Source organism: Gymnogyps californianus, chromosome 2, assembly GCF_018139145.2.
Source record: "Gymnogyps californianus isolate 813 chromosome 2, ASM1813914v2, whole genome shotgun sequence".
In the NCBI taxonomy this organism is placed as follows: Eukaryota; Metazoa; Chordata; class Aves; order Accipitriformes; family Cathartidae; genus Gymnogyps; species Gymnogyps californianus.
The window spans coordinates 21,762,986-21,775,001 of NC_059472.1; the positions used below are offsets into that span (position 1 = coordinate 21,762,986).

Below are 12,016 nucleotides of genomic sequence, written 5' to 3' on the forward strand. Positions count from 1 at the left end.
CACCAATGGATCACTGTCTAAGGACAAACGGAAATCTAGAGAGGGGTAGTCCAGAGGCAAGCCAAATCAAAAGACAAAAAATCATCTGCTTCACATATGTTGGCATATGGTGCAATTTTTTAAGAACTCTCTAAGTGCACAATGTGCAATAAATATAGCAGAGCACTAGAAAATATTCTGGGATTACATCACGGAGAACTTCAGGACCTGCAAATATTTGGCAAAGTAGAAAGCAGTGAGGCAGCTCTTAAGAAGTATTTGGGTCTTTTAGTGAGTTTGAGAATTAGCTTGTCAACAAGTTTGTCTTCCTACAAAAAAGTCTGTTCCTGCAGTCAGTTTCAAAACACCAAGTAGCCTCTTGTTCTGATGTTTTTCATACAGCATGACTTCTGGAAGATCCAGACAACCTCTAATTTCAGCTGCACTGATATCTGTTCTGAAATCAAGCTGTTATTGACGCAGAATTAATTCACAAAGATAGCTTCATCCAGTCTAGGGAACTAAGTGTTCTTATTTAATCTTACTTTAAGTCAGGACCAAATTTTACAAGTTTTGAAAGGAGAAAGCACTGCAAACTTTCTGCTGGGGTATATAAAGTTACCACATTATTCCAAAGACTGTTCAAAATCACAAAGACACTGTTTAAAATCCCATCTCTCCTATGAAAAACACAGTGGGTAAAAAACTGTTGTTTAAGGTAAAGTAAAAGACAAGTAAAACAACCCAGGAACAATTCTAAGCATCACCTCAAAAAAATTCTTAAAAGGCAATCCAAGATGTGTTACACACTGGAGTGAAAACATAAGGTTTATAATGACCAAGCAGGTGTCTCATAATATCTCATCAAAAGCTACCTTAAAGTCACTACTCATAGAGAGAGTTTCTACTCCATATCATCAAGTCATTGGAACAGGACTCTGGGACACGACATTTCGTAATAACAGTAGGCTACCACCACTGGCCTGCATCCTTTAGTAGTATGCTTCATGTACTATATAACCAGACATCTACTTTAAAACCAAAGATAAGTAATTTCTGTAATCTATCAAGGACAGTAACCGAGATTTCTAAGAAGAGTTTTCATAGTCTGAATGTTAAAGTAAGATCATCTTTTCCATGGTTCTAGTTGATTCTGACAGATTAAATTAGGTAGAAGACAGATCCAGGTATAGGATACAGCTAGGGTGAAACAGCTATAATTGAGTATATAAATTGGAATGAATAGAAAATCTCATGTGTCCTGTGGATGGACTTCCAACATGCCTTAACAAGTTATAGATGAGCCATAGAATGCTCTCATGTAGCCAGAATATTCACAACAATTTTTGAACAAAAGCAAAGGTCTTGAAGAAATATGAGTCTACATAATATGAAGGTAAATAAATAAGAGCTTCAAAAGAAGAACTGTTTAATGAGAATTAAGGGTAGAAGGATGTCCAACAATCAGTCCTCGTTTTCTGACATGAAAGTAATTCAGGAAAGCAGGCAAAACGGAAAACAAAACAAAGCTCTTTCTAAGATTTATTTGAAACATTTGCTATCCAAATTCCCTTTCTTACTGCTGACTTTCTCCTGATTTTTAACTGCTATTTAAAACAGGGCAGAGTCAGTCACCGAGTTTCACTTTAGAGAAACAGGTCCACAGTCTGGCTTTGTAATGGTGGGTCATAAACTCTTGATGTAGATCTTCTCAAACTTCCCAGCATCTTTTTAATTGATACACATTAATTTTTTGACTATCTTATACAGAAGGAAGAAAATCTATTTAAAATAGAGATCAGCAATCCTTTAGCATTCCAGAACACTGTGCCAAGTCTCCTGAAGATGCATCATCATGGACACTGTTTACTGCAAAAAATCTGAGCTGTTAAAGTCAGGATGATTACAAAAACACAGGTTTTCCAGGGCTTCACAATCTACTGTGCAATTGCATTTAATGGTATCCCCAGTGCTTTATCTCCTGGTGAACTCCAGCATGTTTGTTAGGACAAACTGGTGATCCTGCCTACAGTTAACTCACTTGTTCAATGGGTTCAGTTTCAGTGATAACTCTTAATTCTGTTTCTTGTCCTTTTTGGTCTTCTAACTCTAGTGAATCCTACTTACGTTGGATAAACGGAATCAAAGTGTGCTTCCTGTATTTTTTTCTGTTCCTCAAGTGGTTCACATGCCATTTCTGTCACCACTGCACTCAAAATCTCTTGCACTTCATACAGTGCTGCCATCTAGGCAACATCTCATTTTTTAAAGAGGATAACAAGGCAGTGTTTCTGTTTTAAAAAATCCTCTTTTGTCTCTGATTGTTCTACCTAATTTGGGCTTCTTTGAGCTGTTACTTTACAAACGCAAACTAGGAAGTCAAACAATATGCATTTTAAAGAGTTCTCATTTAACCTGGATTTTAAACTGCGTTTCCATAATTTGTTTTTAGTCCTTGGGTCTCTCATAAAAACAAAAACAAATTAAAAAAGATGGAAAGGCAACCATCTTTTCTTATCACAGAATTTCTGTTTCATTACACTTTATTTCACCCCAAAAGCCTGTTAAGTATTTCAGCATACCTGATGGTTTAAGAACAGAGATATGAACTTCCCCTTAATCCTACTTTCTCTATGTAACATTTAAATATGACTTTCACCAAATTTATCCTGGGACACAGCACCTTCAAAGGAATTCATGCTGAAGAGAACAGCTGGATTGACACATGGGCCATCTGGTGAGTGCTTATTCCTGTAAGCAGAAGTGCCTAAGGACCATGAGTAACACAGTTGCTCAAGAACAGGATATAAATGTATCTTTGCATGATTTCACTTTATAAGTCCTTAAATCCATAGATATCAGAGGGTAGCCTCCAAAATCAAGCATGATTGCTTGCTTGTAAGGTTAATTTGAATTCACTTTTACAGAAACTATGCAACACCTATCAACATTACTTACAACTTCAACTTCACTACATAAAACACTTTAACAGTAGGATAATAATACGTAACATTTCCGGAAAAGAAACAAAAAATAATTCAGTTGAAACTGTACGAGAAATTTATATCATTTCACAAGACAGTTATCTATATTGGAACTATTCTGGGGTCAAAAACTTCTGTGAACGTTTTTGAAGATCTTTAATGTCTATGAATTATTAGAACCCTTGACGTTATTTTCATTTTACAGATGTTTCCTTAGCTTAGCATGGCATTAGCATAGCTTTTCCTAAATTTATGTGACTAGAAACTAGCTTAGAAGTGGGAAACATTTCTAACTGCCTCCTAAAAAACACCCAAGTACTTCTTTACAATTCTTGAAACTGAAAGTCAGCCTGTTTATCAGAAGTGAATTTATGTTATTGTCTCTTAGATACAGAAAATTATGTCACAGTGTTTTGAATTTTGGTTTTAGAAAATCATATTCAAACTAAGTAAAATGCAAATATTATTAATTAGCTAGTTGCTTCAGATTAAACTGCAGAAGTATGCAAATCACTAGAATTGTTTTTTACCTGATGGCATGTGTCACTTGATAGAAAACAGAAACAGGATGGTGCATCCTGGTTCTCTGAAATTTAATGGATCTAAGATACTCTACATGAGGAAACGGATATAACATCTTTTAAAGCTTTTACATAGTTTGAAGACAAAAGATATATCAGATAAATTTTACTGTGATAACACAAGTTGAACTTCATGACAAAATTGTGTATGTTTGGTTGTATGATAGATGAATTTTTTTCCTCAGCATAAACTGACTCTGGAAGAAACACAATTTCCAAACTTCTTTTCAGCATGATAGTTAAGGTTATTAGATGAAAAATCTGTGTATCTTCAAGGCAAAGATTTAGGACAAGATGCTCTTTTAGGGAAAGAAAAAAGAGATTTTGTTTATGCAGACTTTAATTTGGTAATTTTGTCTAAAATTTCATTTTCTACTATCTTGGAATACTACTAGGAGAATAAGTTTGCTGCAATAATTTAATTATTCTCCTTTTTGTATTACAAAAATGAACACTTTTTGGGTACATCATTACTCTGTTCAGAAGTAAGGATTAAATTTTCAGAACTGCTTTTTATTTTTTTCTTGTTATTATTTACTGATTCCAAACTGTCAGTGAAATCTCTGGTAAGAATGATTTCCATCTGCAGGAGGAGGATAATATTCCTTCTGATGTATTACTAAAGAAAATATTCTATTGCCTAACACTAAATCAATATTAATTCTTGTAAGCAAAGACTTTACTTCCAACAAATGACAGTCAGAAATACTATAGGTTAAAAGGGCCACAGAGGCAATTTCATGTTTTAGTAACATTCTCACTAGAAGTGTTGCTGAAGGCATTGAGGCTTTACAAAGGAAGACCTCCCTATGCTGAGACTCCAAGGTCCTGACCCTACTTAGATTAGCTCCATTGTGCAGAACCAGCTTTTACAGAATAATGGTGGTGTGTTACATATCCATCCAAATCCTTCATATATAATACTTGCAATACAGATGCTTGAAGTCACAGTTATATTCACTAAAATTAACTGCAAGAGATTATGTAGTTAAGATACTTCAAAAAAGAGAATCAAAAAAATGCAATGCCTTGGGGAAATCTGATAGAGATACATAGCTTTTTTCTTGCATGACAGATGGCAAAAATTCCTCAAAACCACAAATCTGTTGTTTGGAAAAAGGTCGATGAACTGGCAAAATTTCCACTCATCACTTTGGGGCTGCTATCAAAGAAAATCAACCCATTTAATAAAGAGAAGCACTCCCAGAGACTGAACCGAAGAAAACATCCACACCGCTAAAACCACTCGACAGGCCTCATCATTACAGTCAGAATTACAAATGATAACAGTAAACTCTGGGCGAATCCTCCATCTAAGGTATGCCCAGCTGAACCATGGGGAGCGGCTCTCCGGTGGCCGTCCCAGGAGTACCTTCTCAAGCTGCTGCAGCACAGGACAGCCGGGCAGGGCGGGAGGCGTGCGAGGCGAGGGGCCAGCCAGCTCTCCTGCCTCCGAGTCTGATAGCGCTCGGTGGCCTCTGAACCACCCCTGTGAAGCAGACAGACAAAGGTCCTGCTTCTTCATTTTGAATCCTACGCGTTTCAGCAGGCTCCATGCAAGCACTGCACTGGGACTTCAGGTCTATCCTTTCTACTTGCGTGCCACGCTTTCCTTGATTTTTCAAGGTCAATAGCCTAGCAAATTGATCTAGCAAACATGTTTCCATCTAGCTGGAACCACTGCTCTACCCTTGTTATCTTTCAAATGTGAATAATGTCCTTTTTGCGCCTATTCTGCCTGGCACGGAATTAAGTAGCACAAACTGCAGTCTGGTGTGATACATGTTATCATAGATTATTATTCTCATTTCTTGGAGCTCCCTGACTGTTGCAGCAATTCAATTAACTTCATATATTCTCTATTTTTGAATGTCACACTTTGGCACCCAGATATTTAGTACGTATTTCCCAGTTAATTTTCTTTCTTGTTTTCTGTAGGTTTTCTCATTTATTGTCAGCATAACATCAGTTTCAGTACATCTTAGATAATTAATTCAAGCACAGTCACACTATTTTATACATTAATTGTTACTCAGTTCAATAGCATCTTGGAACTTTACAGCTTAAATTCAGGTAAGACCTGTAAACAGAAATAATTGAGTTTACTGTGAAAAGATAGCCACTCTGAACCAAAATAGACTAACAGTTTAGCAATTCACGTGTCTATACAAAGCAGTTCTGAAAGGAAAGTATCTTCTATTACAAAAAGGATAAAAGGATTTAAGATAAATTGCAGTGATTACTCTGGCTGGAAGTTGGTCAAAACAGCACCCAGGTGATTTTAAAATGTGATTATTAATGGAATGGTTACAATTACTTAATTGAATCTGGCTTTGATATAAATCTTTTTATATACATTTTGATGTATATTTGATACATATGTGTTTGATAAAATAATTTTTTTCTGGAAAATATTTGCTTTTTGCAAAAGAATATTTAACTCATTGCTGTAAAACTCAAGACTTTGTGTTACACTTAGTATTTTTTGTGGGTTTTTTAAGTGGAAAAATGTAATTTTCTGCTATTGAAAATCCCTTTTTTCCACTAAACTCCAATAACTAATGAATATTCAGAGCCAAAATAGACTGATGATTTTATTTTTTACTTTCAGGGGTTATTTTTTTCTCTTTGAGATTCATTGTAAAATTATAAGGTACTTTAACAACATTTTATAATGTATTTAACCTCTGCTTTCTAGATATATGATTAGCAATAGAAGCTTACACAAAAACTAAGAAAATGGCTGACAACAGAAAGTACCTGCTGACAGACAAAGACAGACAGTATCAGTCTACTTCCAGATGTTTATATTTCAGCCATAACCATATGTGAATGCAGTATTTGTGTTAACCACAGTATTACATTTAAGAATATCCTAAATCTCGGAGACACAGATACTCAAGATTAAAAAATAAATTAGAAAAGCATCAAAACCAAAATAAATTAAGAGAGATTGAATTAAATGAAAAAGAATGGCAGCAACAGAAATCTTCTCTGAGTGTGCATATCATTGACTAAAGAAGAAAATACTAGAAATCACACCAATCCACATCTGTATTCAAAGTCACTAAATTACTTTTAACCCATCAGCAAAATACAGTTTGATAAAAATAGAAATGGAAGAGATGTTTTCTACGTTACCATGTGTATAGAGCTCAAATCTAGAATTCTGAATTTATTTCATCTAGCTACATTTTTAAGTCTTATAATTGAACTTTAAATCCTGTATTTATAGGAACCAGAACTGCAACATCAGCAATTTATTCCACAAACTTTTTATATTAAAAATACAATAAAATACTTGATTGAAAATATAAATGCTATCAGCACTATGGGCCAGAGACATTCTCTCTGCCATTGAGTAGTAAAATTCCTTACATATCACAAATGAGCATGATTGATTAGATAACCTGAGCGCTCACAGGTTGTTGAGTGACAGGACCTGTCCTTCCAGACCAGACAGCTGGTTTAGCTATCAAGTTTCTTGTCCAAAAATACAATTACTGACTAGTCCATAGGAGAGCACAAAAGCCATGGAACAGGCAATAACTAAATAGTTTGCTCATATGGAAAATTCTTTATTAGCCTAATTGGTGTTCGGTTTATTTCCTGAAGCAAAGAGCTTATTGGTATGGAGGTGGGGAAGGGGAAGACAAAGGGACCCCATAAAACTACGCTCAGCTATTCCCATTTATGAGCCTATCAAATTCTACTGGTTAGGCCCTTAGTTTTACAGGTGTTTTATAGAAATTAATTGCATGGAATATTTGTGTGTGGTATTATCTGTGTTAATTTTTGCCTTCTTAATTATTCTTCAGTATAGCGCCATTCTAATTATTTCATCTTTCCAAGTTTTATCCAGGTATCTAAAATTTTAAAATTTAAACTGGTATCTTAAATTTATACAAAACAGATTTCCAATTGCTGCACGGTTTTGAGAGAATATGGATATCTAACCTAGCCTCCATTTCTTATTCAATACTATGCATATTTCTAATTACAGCCTTAACAACAGAAGTAGTAAGAAACAATTATAAGATCAAAGAGGTATATTCATAATTATTATAAATTATCAAATTATTACTGGGCATATCATGATCATCCCAGAACTCCCAAACTCTAAGCTTAAATTTTCAAAAACAATTGCCAATTCGAAACCAATATAAATCAACTACAGCTTATATACAGTAAGAATACCAAAGGTCTCATCATCCTGTTAGCTTGGATGTTTGTTCAATTCCCCCTCTGCAAGGGTTTCAAGAAGAAAAGTGGCAAGTGTTTCTGCTAGCAATCTTTGCTGCTCTGTGTACTGCTCTGTTTTGATTTTTAAGGAGGAGACAAGGGCATTCCCAAAACACCATTAAATCAACAACACAGGTCAAAGGATACCACATGTAGTTGTACCACATGTGGTAGTAGTTGACACAACTACTTCCTGCAGGTTTCAGAGGAAAAAGGCAGTTCTTGGACACTTTTGCACATTGTGACAAGACTGAGAGTTAAGGAGATCTGCTTCTGATGTAATCAAACTCAACCTCTTCCACCTCCAGTGTTACAGCTCTCACCTTTTGCACATTCACTCACACAGGTAACCCATAAGGTGGTACTTGATTCATTGCTGAATCAAGGTGTCTCAGCCTGAAGAACTGCAGCTTTTCAGTGTCTGCATGCTCCAAGGGCATTTCAGCTGCATCTACACTACTCAAACTGAGCACATGCTTAACTCTTCTTTCCACAGCTTAATTTGTCTTGGTCTTACTAACAGGTTAGAAGATCGCAAAGTAGCATGCTAGTATGCCTAATACTACTAGTATACATACACCAAACACAGAGAATTATGCTCATATCTAAAACTTGAATTGTGGTTATTGATTAACAGGAGCTGCAGCATTACATACATCTGATGATGTAGAAAGTTTCAGTCTTATTATCAATATGAATCAGTAAAGGTGGAGTTAGAAAGTCCACTTTGGTGTTCTGTATTATTCTCTATTTGGTGTACTCTTTTCTACGTTTGGCTAAATAATCTTGTCTCCAGTTCTGCAAAAATTTCAGTTTTTATCTGCTCTTTTACCTCTTTACCCTTTTACCCCAACTTTGTTCCTTGTTGCTCTAATATACTATATTTCTAATTACTACATTACTGACTAATTGCTATATTATATAACTGGATTTCTCCAGCCTTTTTGTAGGTCATTATTTTCTCCTAATAAAACAAATAAAATGAGCCTCATGATACTTTGAGGTTTAAATGTGTGTCAGCTAGTTGCCAATCTCTGTTTTACCTTTGTTCCTAAAGAAAACAATCGTTTTTCACTATTCTAACTCCTATGTAAATCCAGCCCCCTTCAGTTTGGCATTCAACGCTTTTAGTTACTCAGGCCCTTCTGTAGTGGCTAATATGGCCTGAGTTGATGGAATTCGCTCTTGATTCTACATTGATTTCACACTGGTTGTAAACACTTCTAGGGCTCCACATAACAAGAAGTATCTTCTCTCTTTTTTCGCAGTAGCAACAAAGCTTTTCAACTCTCCCCAGTCGATCCACTAGGCACGTTCCAGTCATGGGGGCAAGGAGAGAGGAATGGCATGATTCCTCGCACCCTTTATCCTTCGTTTGTCAGCAGGGATTCCTGAATCTGAGCAGTGGTGGGAATAGCCAGGGGAAGGAGTTACTCACCAAGCATAGCACTATCGATTTGTTTGCCAGAAGAGCTAATGGCAGCAGCACCAAGCAAGAAGCAAGGCAGAGGGGTTCAGAGAGGTTTTAGGAGTAAGTTTGGGAATTGACTTCAGAAGCCAGTTCAACCCAATGCGAACAAAGTGAATCTAGCATGCTGCTCACTCAGCTTCTCTGGGCTCGCATCTTGGCCCTTCCCTTTTCACAGTGCATCTTGCTTAAACACTTAAGAAGTGGGAAGCTTAGTTTTTATGCAAAACAATAAACTAGTCCTAGAAAGATTCTTGAGGAAAATTACATAAATCAGGTTAGTGCTGCAGAGCCACAGTATCGTAAATGGCTATTTTTTCCTCTGGTGGAACAGTCTTGTGCTACTGTGCTTTTTTTCTGTATTACCAGAACTCAGGTTTTCCTGCATGTCAGCTTCTACATGTCAGCACTGCAATTCAGACTTTAGTATGTATCCTATTTAGTACAAGTCTACTAGTACTCACTATTCAGAAATAAATAGTTGTTCCAATACCAGAAATACTTTTACCTAATCCTTAACGCCCACACTGTTTTTCCTCTCATGTCTCCTTAGTTGTAAATATGTTTATAAGAAAATCAAATATAGTGCTTGCTTCCCTTATGTCTGTGCTGAAACCATACTTAAGTAACTTCTGCATTGAAGGAAATAACTGTTTTACACAGTATATTACCTGCCAAGCTCATGTATACAAAATATTATGGAAGTAGAACACTTAGTTTTCCAAAAATAATGAGGCATGTATATGAATAATAAAAATACAATCTGCAATTTTATCAATCATGAGGAAAAAATATAAGGGAAAATCAATTTCATATTTCAGCAGCTTCTAAGAATACACATGTCTGGAAGTAAAATTTTCCCACAAGCTTCTTAATGTATGACTATGCACCACAGAAGTGTATGTACCTTCCTCTAAAGCCTCTAGTACTGACTTCCAGAGGTAGAACAAAACTAGAGAGGTATAATACAGGATGTCTATTTTAATATTTTGATATTTAATATAACTTCTACTGTTACAGCTTTTGCTCTCTCAGCAAGGAAGGATATTTTTTCTTAACTCAAAGTAATCATGAGGGACATACAGTTGCTGTTGACTTCCATTTAAAGAAAGAAATAGAACAGAAAGATAAAAGAAAATTCCATGTGCTAGCTTTCCTGAATATCGCTTAATGCCTACTTAATGACATTTTTCTCAGGCATGGCATGCTTGACTGCCTGCTTGTGCCAGTTGACAGATTTAAAAAATCAAAGTCACTGTATAGGATACAGAACATGAGATTTCAGTCAGCATTTGACATATGTGTTTCAGTTCATGATTCCAGAAGAATTTTTGTAGAAACCAGGTAGATAAATTGTACTTACTCATTTTCTGTCTCTAGATAATATAAGCGCTTAATTAAAGGGAATTGAAGCAGTGGTAGCAAAAAAGTGAAGACGGAACTCTCATATGGCTTATGAGAGTTATGGTTCTCATATGGCTTTAAAACTACACAATTTTAAAAATGTATTTCAAATTAATACATATATGTGAATATTCAGTGTCTAGTTCCACAAGTTCATTGATAGAATAAATAACTAATTTTCAAATACTGAAACTACACTTTGGCAGAAGAGTAAATTAACTGTTTATTTCTGGAGACAATTTGTTTGATGTGTGCAATAAATAAATCACCATATTCATAAAATAATTCCATTTATAATTTTCCTCTTTAATACATTCCAATAATACTGGAGGTAAAATTTTAATAAAAAAGATAAAAGATGTGGAGTGAGGCCCAATAATATGGTGTAGGTGAAATGGAAAAACAAGGGTAGGAAATGTTTCCTTAGGTAGTTATATTCTATCCAGCTCCTTCACATGAGAGCCCATTTATTCTCTTTACTCCATACCAGTCCTACTTCTGACTCAAATTTCAGTCAAGCATTGAGGGAGCAGGAAAATTAGCAGAATAAGTCTGGTTATACATACAATACATAAAGTCATATTTTTGTGGTACATACAATCACAACACTTACGAGAAGGTCTGCTCACAGTATTACGCTCATCTCTAAAAGGTAACACCTTTCAAAGCCGACAATATAGACACACGTGAAAATAATTTTGTCATAAGCGTCAACATAAAAGAAGCATCTAAACATGGCAGTATACCAAGTCCCTCCCACATGTTAATAAAAATTCCTATGCCTTTTGTAGTAAAAACTACATTTGTAAAATACCCAAATAATCATGCAGCACATCTACAGAGTTTTTGATTATCTTAAGCCATTTTCACAGTTTTCTTTTTGTTTTGTCAATTCTAACTATTTTCATTAACAGGGTTTTCCATTTTGTCACGGGTTTGCTAAAGCTCTTCCTCTATTTCCCCACACTGAAATGTACATCCTAGAAAGTAATTATATCAAGTATATTCGTCTACATTATCTGCAAAACTAATAATATTTAATAAATTTGATGATTTCTTTGTCTTCAAATATTAAATGGCTCGGTTTACAGTAACTTTGCCAATCCTTGGAGCAAGGAACTACATCCTGGAAATAAAAGTCTAAAACAGACTTCTCTTCCTCAGCCAGCTTTTGTAGGTCAGAAGTCTCGTGTTTTCCACTTACAATCTGACCTCAATTAAGGAAGTCTTTTAGAGGACACTAAATTATTTTTGTATAATAGAAGTTTAAATTGAAAATATCTTGATTATTTTAATTAACACATTGTATATGACATGACCCTGTTCCAGATAGCAGGAAATTTTGGATAGTATATTTG

At 35.3% G+C, this 12,016-nt stretch overlaps 1 protein-coding gene across 39 annotated transcripts in view; it reads right to left on the reverse strand.

Annotated features, from left to right (window-relative positions):
• The window catches only part of RIMS2 (regulating synaptic membrane exocytosis 2), a 487,486-nt gene that overhangs the window by 80,797 nt on the left and 394,673 nt on the right, over positions 1–12,016 (reverse strand). The gene's annotated exons all lie outside the window — the stretch shown is intronic.